This window comes from Galeopterus variegatus, unplaced genomic scaffold, assembly GCF_000696425.1.
Source record: "Galeopterus variegatus unplaced genomic scaffold, G_variegatus-3.0.2 Scaffold4266, whole genome shotgun sequence".
NCBI lineage: Eukaryota > Metazoa > Chordata > Mammalia > Dermoptera > Cynocephalidae > Galeopterus > Galeopterus variegatus.
In genome coordinates, this window is record NW_007730377.1 from 180,971 (window position 1) to 191,631 (window position 10,661).

Below are 10,661 nucleotides of genomic sequence, written 5' to 3' on the forward strand. Positions count from 1 at the left end.
CTCCCGCCCGAGGGTTCGGATCCCACATACAGACCGGTTCCTGCTCACTGGCTGAGCGAGGCGCGGGAGCAACGCCAAGGGTTGCAATCCTGTTGCCGGTCCCCGGTCCGGTACGGGGGCAACACTGAGGGTTGTGATCTGTTGCCGGACACGGAAAAAGACAAAAGACAAAAAAAAAAAAAAAAGGAATTCATTAGTCAGGCTGGTCTAAGCCATGCTGAGGTAACAAATAAACCCTGAAGTCTCAATGGTGTAATACAATAAAAGTTTATTTCTTGCTCACACAAATATAATGTGGGTCAGTAGCTCTCCTGAGAGTCTCCTCCACATGTTGACTCAGGGATCCAAGCTCCTTCCATCTTATGGTACCACTGTCTTCAATACATTGTCATTGTGGGAAGCAAAGAAAAGAGTTGGTGGCACCCCATCCTAGACCCCTCCCCAAATGGGGAATGTAGTTTCAGAATCCCCACTCAAGTCCAGCAGCCAAGAGGGAGGCTGAGACCCAGAGATGGGCAAGATTTGTCTAACCTCCTCCAGAGAGTCCCAGATATGTTCCTCAGGGTCCCAGGAGGAGGCCCAGGGCCCAACTGGGGTCAGGCCAGGAGCAGTTCCATGCCTTCTCTAAACCCGAGTTCTGTCTGCTCAGGGCTGTGTCGCCTAATTTTGAAAGGCAATCAGTCTGGCATGGAGGTTTCTTAGCCTTAAGCTTTTTCTGTCTTAATCTCTTAAACCCTTGGCACCAGCTCTAACCTGTTCTCCTGTAGTGCCCAGGATAGGCTGAGACACTCAACTCCTTCAGTTCAGGATTTTCAGAGCCTGGGGTCCCACAGGAACCTGCCAGGGACACTGCCTCTACCTGGTAACCCAGCCACAGCCCATTAGGACTGAGAAGTGGGGCCAGGGGTACAGGTAAGAGTAGCCCCTGCTATTCCACTGGTGTCTATGGCTTCCAGACCTGGAGCCCGTCTTCTGCAATGGTGAGATGGCCTGCCAGAGCCAGGAAGGCCAGGCTATCCCCAGCAACATCGATCCTGCTGCCTCCCCAGACCCAAAGAAAGGCTCCACTCCACCTGGTGGTCTCCCTGTTCCTGTTGCTTCCAAGGTGGTGGGTGAGGGCTAAGGGGACCAGAAGCCATCTTGGGAAGGCTGGTCCCAGGCCCAGGGACCAGAAGTCATCTTGGGAAGGCTGGTCACATGGGCAATTCCCTTCACCTCTCTGAGCCTGTTTTTACACTTTAAAATGAGCGGAATGGTCCCTCCTGTCAGAGATGGCCAGAAGATCACGTGAGATGAGGTACAAAAAGCGAGCACGCTGCAGGCTGTGTGCAGTGCTGTCAGGGCCAGGGCTAGGGCATGACTGCGAGGCATCTGAGGCGCGAATTCTCCACGGGTCAGGCCCTGTGCTCAGCAAGTGCTGGTAATGCTGGCTCTTATTATTTAAGGGATGAGTCTGCCAGGGGTGCCTGAAGCAATGGCCTGGGGGCAGGGCTTGCTGGGCCAGAGGTGGTTTGAAAGCACAAGTGGCAAGAAGAAGAGGGGAGCCAGGAATTAGCCCAGGAGGCCCCCTTCCCACTGAGGACTACCCTTCCCCCAAGAGCACCGTGGACACATCATTTATCTTCCTGTGCAGGAGTGAGCTCCAGCGGGGAGTGGTGACCTGGTTTCCCAGGCCCTGCTCCTGGGGCCTGTCTACGAGGAGACGCCTTCCCAGCCTCGGCCAGAACTGGCTCAGCCCACCCCGGGAACTGATTCCAGCTCAGGCACCGGCTGGCACCTCTGTGTGTGATCCATTGTTAGGTGGTGCTGCATTTTCTGCATGATTGTACATTTGTGTGTATATTTGGGTGTGTAGAGGGCTATTTCTGTGTGGGATTTTGTGTGGGTGGCTGTGTCTGTGTGTGCTTTGAAGTATGCTGTGAGTGCATGTGTGTGTGTGTGTAAACTCACAGATATTAGTTACCTTGCTTCAACATAAGCGTGCACATGGGTGTTCTGGTTTGGGGGGTCATAGGTGTGTGCCTGTGCCTTTGTGTAGTTGGGCCTTTGGGTGTCTTAGGTGTAGCCCATGAGAAGAGAGTTCTGGTACATTTCTGTGTGGTTGCATGTATCTGAGTGTGTCACTGTGTGTTTGGAGGGGCTTGTGTGTTTGTTTAAAACTACTAGGTGTGCAGAAACCTCTTCTGAAGGAGAGTGGGAGAGCTGTCAGGCAGAGGAACTGCTAGAGAAAGGTGCAGAAGTTGGAAAAGGCATGTTGAAGCAATGTTGTAGATGCCTCATCATGTAAGAGGACCTGGAGGGCTGGGTATGGGACAGAAGAAAGCAAAGAGTATGGTCACGGCTCCCATGGGACCTGCTGGGGGTCTGAGGTCTGCTCCAGCAACTGAGAGGGAAGGGAGACCTGGGCGAGGATGGAGAGCAGGAGGCAGTCACCCCCAGCTCCCCTGCATCAGCCGGGCATCAGTGGGGCCAGCCCTGACTTGGGTTTCCAGAGAGATGGCTGGCGTGGCTCCATTGTTTTCCTTTGTGGGGCTTATGGCCTGTATGCCCAACCAGACCCTGTCAGATCCTGGGGTGGGCTGGAGTGATGGGAGAAGGGGACTGTCTGGGACAGGAATCCCTCAGATCTGTGTCATCATTGCTGGCTCTGCTGTGACATAGTCATGCTGGAGGTATGAGAAGAACCTGTGGGGATTCAGGGTCCAGCACGTGCCTCAGGCCCAGTGCTCTGGCTCACAGTGTTGTGGGTAGAAGTAAGGACTCTGGAGCGAGAAGGCTTGGATTAAAATCCTGGCTCTACTATGAGTAGTTTGTGACCTTGGGCAAATCATTTAGCCTCTCTGTGCCTCAGTTTCCTGATCTATAATGGGGGGATGATGACAATAGCATGGATTAAATGAGTTAATATGTTTTAAATGCTTATAATAGCACCTGGCATAGTAGCAAGAGGCTGTGGAAGCATTAGCTACTAATTTATCATTTATTTTCTCGTTATATTCTCATAACGGCCATTTGAGGTCCACATTATTTCTTCATTTCAAGAACACAGGCTTTGGACTCCCCCAGACCTGGGTCTAAATTCTGACTCTGAATCCACCTGTGTGACCTCGGGAAAGTTACTTTCCCTCCCTGAGCTTCAGTCTCCCCGTCCTTGAAATGAGGTTGTCGTCAGGAATAAGTGAAATGATACATGCAAGGCTCTCAGCCCAGGGCCTGGTACAAGGGAAACACTTTGATGGGTCATAAAAGATGAGAAAACGGAGAATCAGAGTGGTTGAGAGTCTTAGCCAGGGTCTCAGGGTTAGCAAGGGGCAGGCCCAGGACCAGAGCTTGGTGAGGCTGGACTTGAAGCCCAAGCATCTCCCTGCTGCTAGGCTGCCTCTCCCCTGGGCCTTAGTTTCCCCATCTGTAAGGCAAGTTGCAGAACTGAGAGGGCCTGCTGTGTGGTCAGCAGGGATGGGGGTTCTGGGTTCAGGCTGTAGGTGGCAGCCTTCGGACACCAGCTGGGAGGGGATGGAAGCAGCCCAAAGCCCAGATCAGGACAAGAATTATGTTTCCAGGGTCGCAGGTCTCTGCTCCATCCAGAGACACTCTCCTGAGCCCAGCCCCTGATCTGGCTCCCTGACAACTGCCCCAGTGTGGAAGCCACCTGTTTCCCTATCTGTTTGTTCCTTGCCCATCGTCCTGTGACTTTGGGACCCTCTCTCAACCTCTCCCAACTTTGGTGGCCTCATCTGGTCACCACACGAGCTCACTGCTGGTGAAAGTGCCTGACTTGTGGGTCAGTGGCTAGTGCTTATTGAGCGCCTGCTGTGTGCCAGGTTCTTTTCTAGGCACTTTACCTACATTAATTAAGTGAATCTTCCCACCAGCCCTGTAAGTGGCATTCCATTCCCCAGGATGGAAAATGTTCCAGCTCCTAGGGCCATGGTGAGGGCTCAGGGAGATAACGGAAGAAAATTGCTTTGAACAGGGCCAGGCGCTTGGTAAGTGCTACATACGTGATGTTATTGCTATTCCTGGCATTTCAAAGTTTACAAAAATCAAGACCGTCTCATGCTCCTTTGGGAAAGTGGGAGGCAGGGAGCAGGCATTATTGTTATCATTTTTGCTGCATTCATTCATTCATCCATCTATTCAATCTATTCATTCATTTATCATCAGTCCAGCCGCCATGCAATAACCAAGCTAGGGCTGGGTGCTCTGGGGAGCCCAAGAAAGAGGCTGGGGGCTCCCAGCATGACTCAGAGGTAGAAAACCCACTGGTCTCCAGGGGCTGCATGGCCTGTAGTGACTGGAGAGGGAGTCTCACTCCAGTGTTGCCTGTCAGGGATAGGGAGCCAGATCTTCTGATTTTTCAAGTAAATCTAAAAATCTATAGATTTTTGTGTGAAATGTACTGATCTTTTATCTTTTAAATGTTGGCAACCAATTTGCTTTAAACAAACTACTGTGTGGGTTGTGTCCTGCCTTTGGAATGTTTGAACCCTCTAGGAAACTGAGGCCCACAGACGTAAGGGAAACTTCCCGAGATCACGTAGTCTGTAAGGGGCAGAGCTAGTATTCAGAGCTAGGACTCCTGGGTCTGTGACCCCTTCACTAGCTCCAGAACATGTAGAATCGGTAGATTTGGGTTTTTTATCCTCCAGTGGGGATCACCTCCTGAGAGACACCACTGAGACTCAAATGGATGTTGCATTAATGCTGGAACCCCAGGCAGTGGGGAAGGAATTTTAGGACAGGGGGCCCAGACCTCAGCCTGCTCAAGTCATGTTGGGAAATGAAGTGCTGATACCCCACCCACACTTCCTGCTTATACACCTGTGCTGGTGTTTGCAGAGTTCCCAAGGACAGGCTGGGGACGACAAGGGGAAGTCACAGGAATTCCAGCTTCCTGCTTCCCTGAGAAACTCCACCCACCAGGTGTATGTCCAGCAGTTGGTGATCTCGGTGGCCAGGGCAGGGCTGGACCCAGCTGATTAGACAGTGGCCAGATCCCTTGGACACCAGTAGACAATGTATTTGGTTCAGTCCTCCAATGGCCCAGATGTGACTTGAGCCAGTCCCAATTACTCTCTGGGCCTCAGTTTTCCCATCTGTGTTGCAGAGTTGATGTTCCCAGTGACAGAGAGAGTGAATGTGGCAGCTCCATGGCTCTGCAGAGTATCAGGCCCAGCTTAAGGAAGGGGATTTTGCTCCTGGGAAAGGGGTCTTTGGGGTCCTGGGGAAGGGGCCAGGCTAAGGCTGCCCCTCAGCTCAGACCTTCCTATACTGTAAGATGCACTGAATTATCCATCTTCCAGCCTGGAAGGGATCCCTGAAGACAGCTTGTCCCACCCCCTCCCTGCCACAGAGATGCAGACAAGCACGCACCTGGCCTCTCATGGCACGTCTGCACCACCCACTCACCCCTCCTGTTGTTGAGCTGCTGTATGGGACAGAAACCTGACCCCTGGTGGCTGATCCCTGGCCCAGCCCTACCCTGTGCCTTCTCCCTGGCCTCCTTTCTGAAAGCAGCATAGTAGAGTAGAAGGTATGGGACAGAAACCTGACCCCTGGTGGCTGATCCCTGACCCAGCCCTACCCTGTGCCTTCTCCCTGGCCTCCTTTCTGAAAGCAGCATAGTAGAGTAGAAAGAGCTCTGCCACTCTTGAGCTCCAACAAGTTGCTTGGCCCTCCTGGGTCTCGGTTTCCCTATCTGTAAATTGGGGGTAATAATACCTGAGGACTGAATGCATACAAACATCCATTGCATGCCCGGCACATAGTGGGTGCTTGACCAGTGCCAGTTCCATCTCCTGTGGGGCTGCACACCCAAAGCCTCCAGGAGCCAGCACTTGGTTTCAGCTGAACTTCTGCACTGGTTTAATTCATCTGTTTCCGCATGCCCGGCACATAGTGGGTGCTTGACCAGTGTCAGTTCCATCTCCTGTGGGGCTGCACACCCAACGCCTCCAGGAGCCAGCACTTGGTTTCAGCTGAACTTCTGCACTGGTTTAATTCATCTGTTTCACTCTCAGCATGGCAGATGCTAGATGGAAAAATGCTGGCTCCAGTTTCCTGCCATTAACAGAAGGCACCATGTATCCCGGAGTCCTGACATGGCAGTGCCAGGAAGGAGCCTCCAGCCTCCTGGAGCAGCTTTGGGGTGGAGCTTCCCGGCAGACTGCTGGCCTAGGGGCTGGCCAGGGGGAGAGGCCAGTCACCCACACTCCCACTCCCCACAGCCTCTCAGTCCCCAGAAGCCCAGGCCTTCTGCTTGCCCTCCTGATTCCACCATGACGTTCCCCCGCAGCCCACGAGTTGCCCACTCTGGCCAGGTGCCCACCCCCCCTTTCCTGACTAATTCCACAGCCTCCTCGCTGTCTCTTGCATCCACTCTGGTCCCCCAAAGTCCTTCCTCCCACCTAGCTAGAGGGTTGTTCTAAACCCAGATATGACCTAGTTGCTCCCCATTTAACACCCTACCGTGCCCCCCCCATCCTCTAACCTTTGGCCTGTCCTTTCAAACCCTTCTCACTTTGGGCCTTAATAGGACCTCACTCTGGGGCTTCCAATGCCCATCACAGTGCTGAGCCTTTGCATATGCTGTGCCCCCTCCCTTTTGTCTGTTCTTTGTGTAATATTTGAAGCTGTGTGTGCCAGACACTTCTCTCTGCACACGGATGCAAACACAGACAGAAAGGACAAAGACCCTTCCCTCCTACGGCTGACATTCTAGTGGGGTGGTGGTGGGGTGCAGAAAATAAACTAGTCAGTAAATTTAGTCAGTAAATCATGTTAGATGGCAATCAGGACTGTGCTCAAAAAGTAAAGCAGGGAACAGGGACTGGAAGAGCTGAGGCAAGGAAGATGCTGGAATCTTAAACAGGGAGCCGGAGAACAGCCCAGCCCAGGGTCTTCCCACCTTGGGAAAAGCCTGGGCACCGGGGAGTCAAGGGGCTGAATCTGGGCCATTCCAGCAGGGCTTCCCGGAGGAGGCATCCGATGTTAACCTTGGAGAACGGGCAGAGGGAGGTTACTATGCAGGGTGCGAGAGCCCCAGTAGGAAGGATTCCTGATGAGTGCTGGGAGCTAATTCACTCCTGACCTGCTGGATGCCAGGCATGGGGCAGTCCTCACCCCAAGACTGAGCGTGGTGGGAAAGTCCTCAGAAATATGCATAACAGGGTCCAGGGGGAAAAAGAGAGTCCTTGTCCTGAGTCCTTGGCAGGCACCCCGTGATGGGTACAAACTCCATCTCAGTTCCTCAGGGAGTTACATTACTATTTGGAATAAACATAAATCTCAGTTTTTGGAGGGAAGCGGAAAGTCACAGGTATGGAAAAAGTTTGGGAAAAAAACCCAGATGTGGCCACCTTTCGGAAACGGAGAGACCGGGCTCGCCACCGCAGGGGGCGAACAAGCAGAGGCTGGGACTAGGAACCCAGGCCACTGACGCGCTCATTCACCTGCTTGCTCCTCGGTCATCTGTTCAGCACATGCTTGTGTCCAGCTCTGTGCCAGTCACAGGGGTGCCCTGCTGAGTAAAGTCATGTGTCCCTGCCCTCATGGAGTTTACAGGCCAGTGCAGAAAACAGTGTTGTGGTTTGCAGTGCTTTGAAGAAAAAGGAAGCATGGTTGGGGGCACTGTAGTTGTGTGGTCATCTAGGGCCGCCGTGAGAGGGGACAGCTGAGCAGATGCCCAAGTGCAGAGAAGGAGGGAGCCTCTGAATATGCAGGAAGAGCGTCCAGGCACGGGGAACAGCCAGTGCAAAGGCCCTGTCTGCACTGCCCCGTGTTCTGCCATGGCCTCTGGCCTCCGTCCCAGGCTAGGAGGTTGACCCCCAACACCCCCCTGCCCTCCCTACCCTCACCCCCCAGCCCTGCCACCAAAGGGAGGTTTGTTTAAAAAAACCACAGATATCCATGGAGATCCCTTCTGCTTCAGGGCTTGGTTTTCCCAGTGAGTGGCACTCCTGCCACCTGGGGTACACAGGGTGATTTTAGGACCTCCAGAGCTCTTTGGGGGTGGGAATGGCCTTGCAGGGGTGTCTGCCAGGACAAACATCTGCTTACTTTCAGAATAATGTATTTATTTTAAAATGTATTTAAGAAAAAATAACAAGCACATCAAACCTGATATTATTGCCAAGGACACATGGAGAAAAGGCTTTGTTTATTTCAATTCAAAGACTACACACAGGAGAGAGAATGTTAACAATTGCTGGATCTTGGAGAAGGGTGTATAGAGGGTGTTCATCTTCTATTCTTCCAACTTTTCTATGTAATTGAGAAATTTCAGAGTTCAGAATTGGTTGGGGGATATGAAACTAAGGAAATCCCCACTTGAATCTTCATTTAAAGATAGTTTCTCTTTTTTCTGCTCTCAGTCATAGAGCACAGTATTTAAAATGCAGGCTTTGGGCCCAGCTGCCTTTGTGTGGCTTCTGGCTGCAGCCGTGAGCCGATACTTAACCTGTGTTAGTCTCTTCATCTAAAAAGTGGAGATAATGACCCATCAAATCTTTGGGAGCTTGTGATAAGTTAATACATGCATGTCATCAGAATGGTGCCCTACAAGGTAGGGTCTCCATAAATTTGGGCTGTTCTATGGTTGGCCCCTTCCTTGGAGACCTCTCAGCAGAATCATTAATGTGGACGGTGGCAGAAAACCACATGGCACCTTGCCATGGCCCTGCACTGTGAGGGGGGTGACCTCCTACCTACTCTTATGTCTACACACACACACACACACACACACACACACGGACCCCAGCCAACTCTGCGCAGACTGCATTATGGCAAATCAATCAGATTTATTACTACTTGTATTAGGCTGTTAATTTTTTATTTCAGTTTTTAAAGTTTAATAATATTGTCTTGTTTTCACTGTTCATTTTTAAGATTAAAGTCTATTTGAGGCAAGTCATGCTGGTTTTCCATTGGCAGAAACAATGAAATATTTCTTTTTAAAATAAAGTTTGTCAGTCACTCTCTGAACTATCTTCACAATATTTCTGTAAATCTAAAACTGTTTTAAACTTAAAAAGTTTGTCAAAAAATCCAGGTTCAATTTTTTTTAAAAGCTTTTAGAGAAAAATGAGTTGATTAAAGGAAAGTATTAAATAAATACTGGCTCTGGAGATTTGCAGATATGGATGGGAGGGAAACACTGCTTTGCTGGGAACCTGTTCCAGCCTGCTCTCCTCCCGGCCCTGATTGAGTGTGCTTGCAGAACACCTTGGGAGGCAGGGAGAGGGGAGAGGAGGGATTATGGGTGATGGAGCCCGGAGCTGTTTGGGGGTGGGAGCAGCCTTACAGGGGTGTCTGCCAGGGTCCCTCTCAGAGGTGTGACAGAGTGAGTTTAATGACAGGTGAAGGGATGGTGAAATGCCCTGAGACTAGCCACAGTGGGGAGCAGGTACCACGCAGGCCCAAAGGGCAAGGCAGACAGCTCTATGAGTGAGGGCCACCGACAAGAGCTGCACAGAGGAACACAACTGGCTCAGCAGGGAGGGAACCAGGGAATAGATCCTCCAGCCTCTCTCTCCTGCCACCCTCAGAGCTGCTGCTGCCCACTGGTGAACCCATGGCAAGCCAGAGCCAGGGGAGCTCACTGGTGCAGTCCAGGGAGCAGAGAGAAGGGTGGGGGGTATCTGCAGGGGCAATCGGAGACTACCTAGTCCTGGCAGCTGGGGGTGGGAGGGCTGCTGCAGACACTCTCAGCAGATTGTGGAAAGAGCCTGGAATCCAGAGTCAGAGCTCACCTGCACCCCTGTGTCACACCTGCTGTGTAGTACAGGATGTGTCCAGCCACTGGGGCAGCCAGTGCTCCCTCCCAGGAGTGCGCAGAAGCTATAGCAAGTCAGTGCAGAGTGTGTGTGAGCCCTGGGCACACACTAGGCTTGCTGGCCAAACAGAATGTCATCTGCCCCTTCCAGGAGAGGACAGAGCCCCTCCCATCTCCTCACTGCCACCAGCAGGTGCTACGCTCTACCGCCTCTGCCTTAGCCACTTTGGGACAGCAATGTGCCCAGCACAGGTCACTGTTGGTCCCGTCACCAGCAGTTTGTCCACACCAGGCCTCCTGAGTGGCATGCTGGGATGTGTCTTACTGCCTCAAATCCCACCACACTGTGTCTCACGTCGTCCACTCCTTCATGGTACAGAAGAGGAGCCCAAGGTCCAGAGAGGCGAGTGACCAGTGCAAAGCCACATGACAAGTTAGTAGCAGGTTAGTGGGATTGGTGGGGAGGCCCTTTCTCTGGAACTGGCCTGATTTCCTGGCCCAAAGGGCTTCCCCAGGGTGCGAGAGAATCCTGGTCAAGGCTTCTGGGTGTCTATAATTTTCCAACCTAATTAAACACCTGCAAATCTATTTGCCAGCTAATGATACAGAAGGAGCCCTGAGGAATTTAGGGAGGGAAAGAGACAAAACAAAACATCATTCAAATTGAAGGAACAAATAAACACAGTCCTGCAGGAGTGCAAGTACCGAGGCGAGTTCCGGTCATTTCAACACCCACCCAGCCCTATCAGGCCACCCCTCTCCCAATCTTTTATGGATAGTTGATTGCTTCTTGGCCTCAGCTAAAGAGATTGCCAAAGTATCTTGAAGCCCCTCTTCCCTCCATGGCTTCCCTGGGCCCAGCAGGAAAACTCCTGGTTCTAATCCCTGC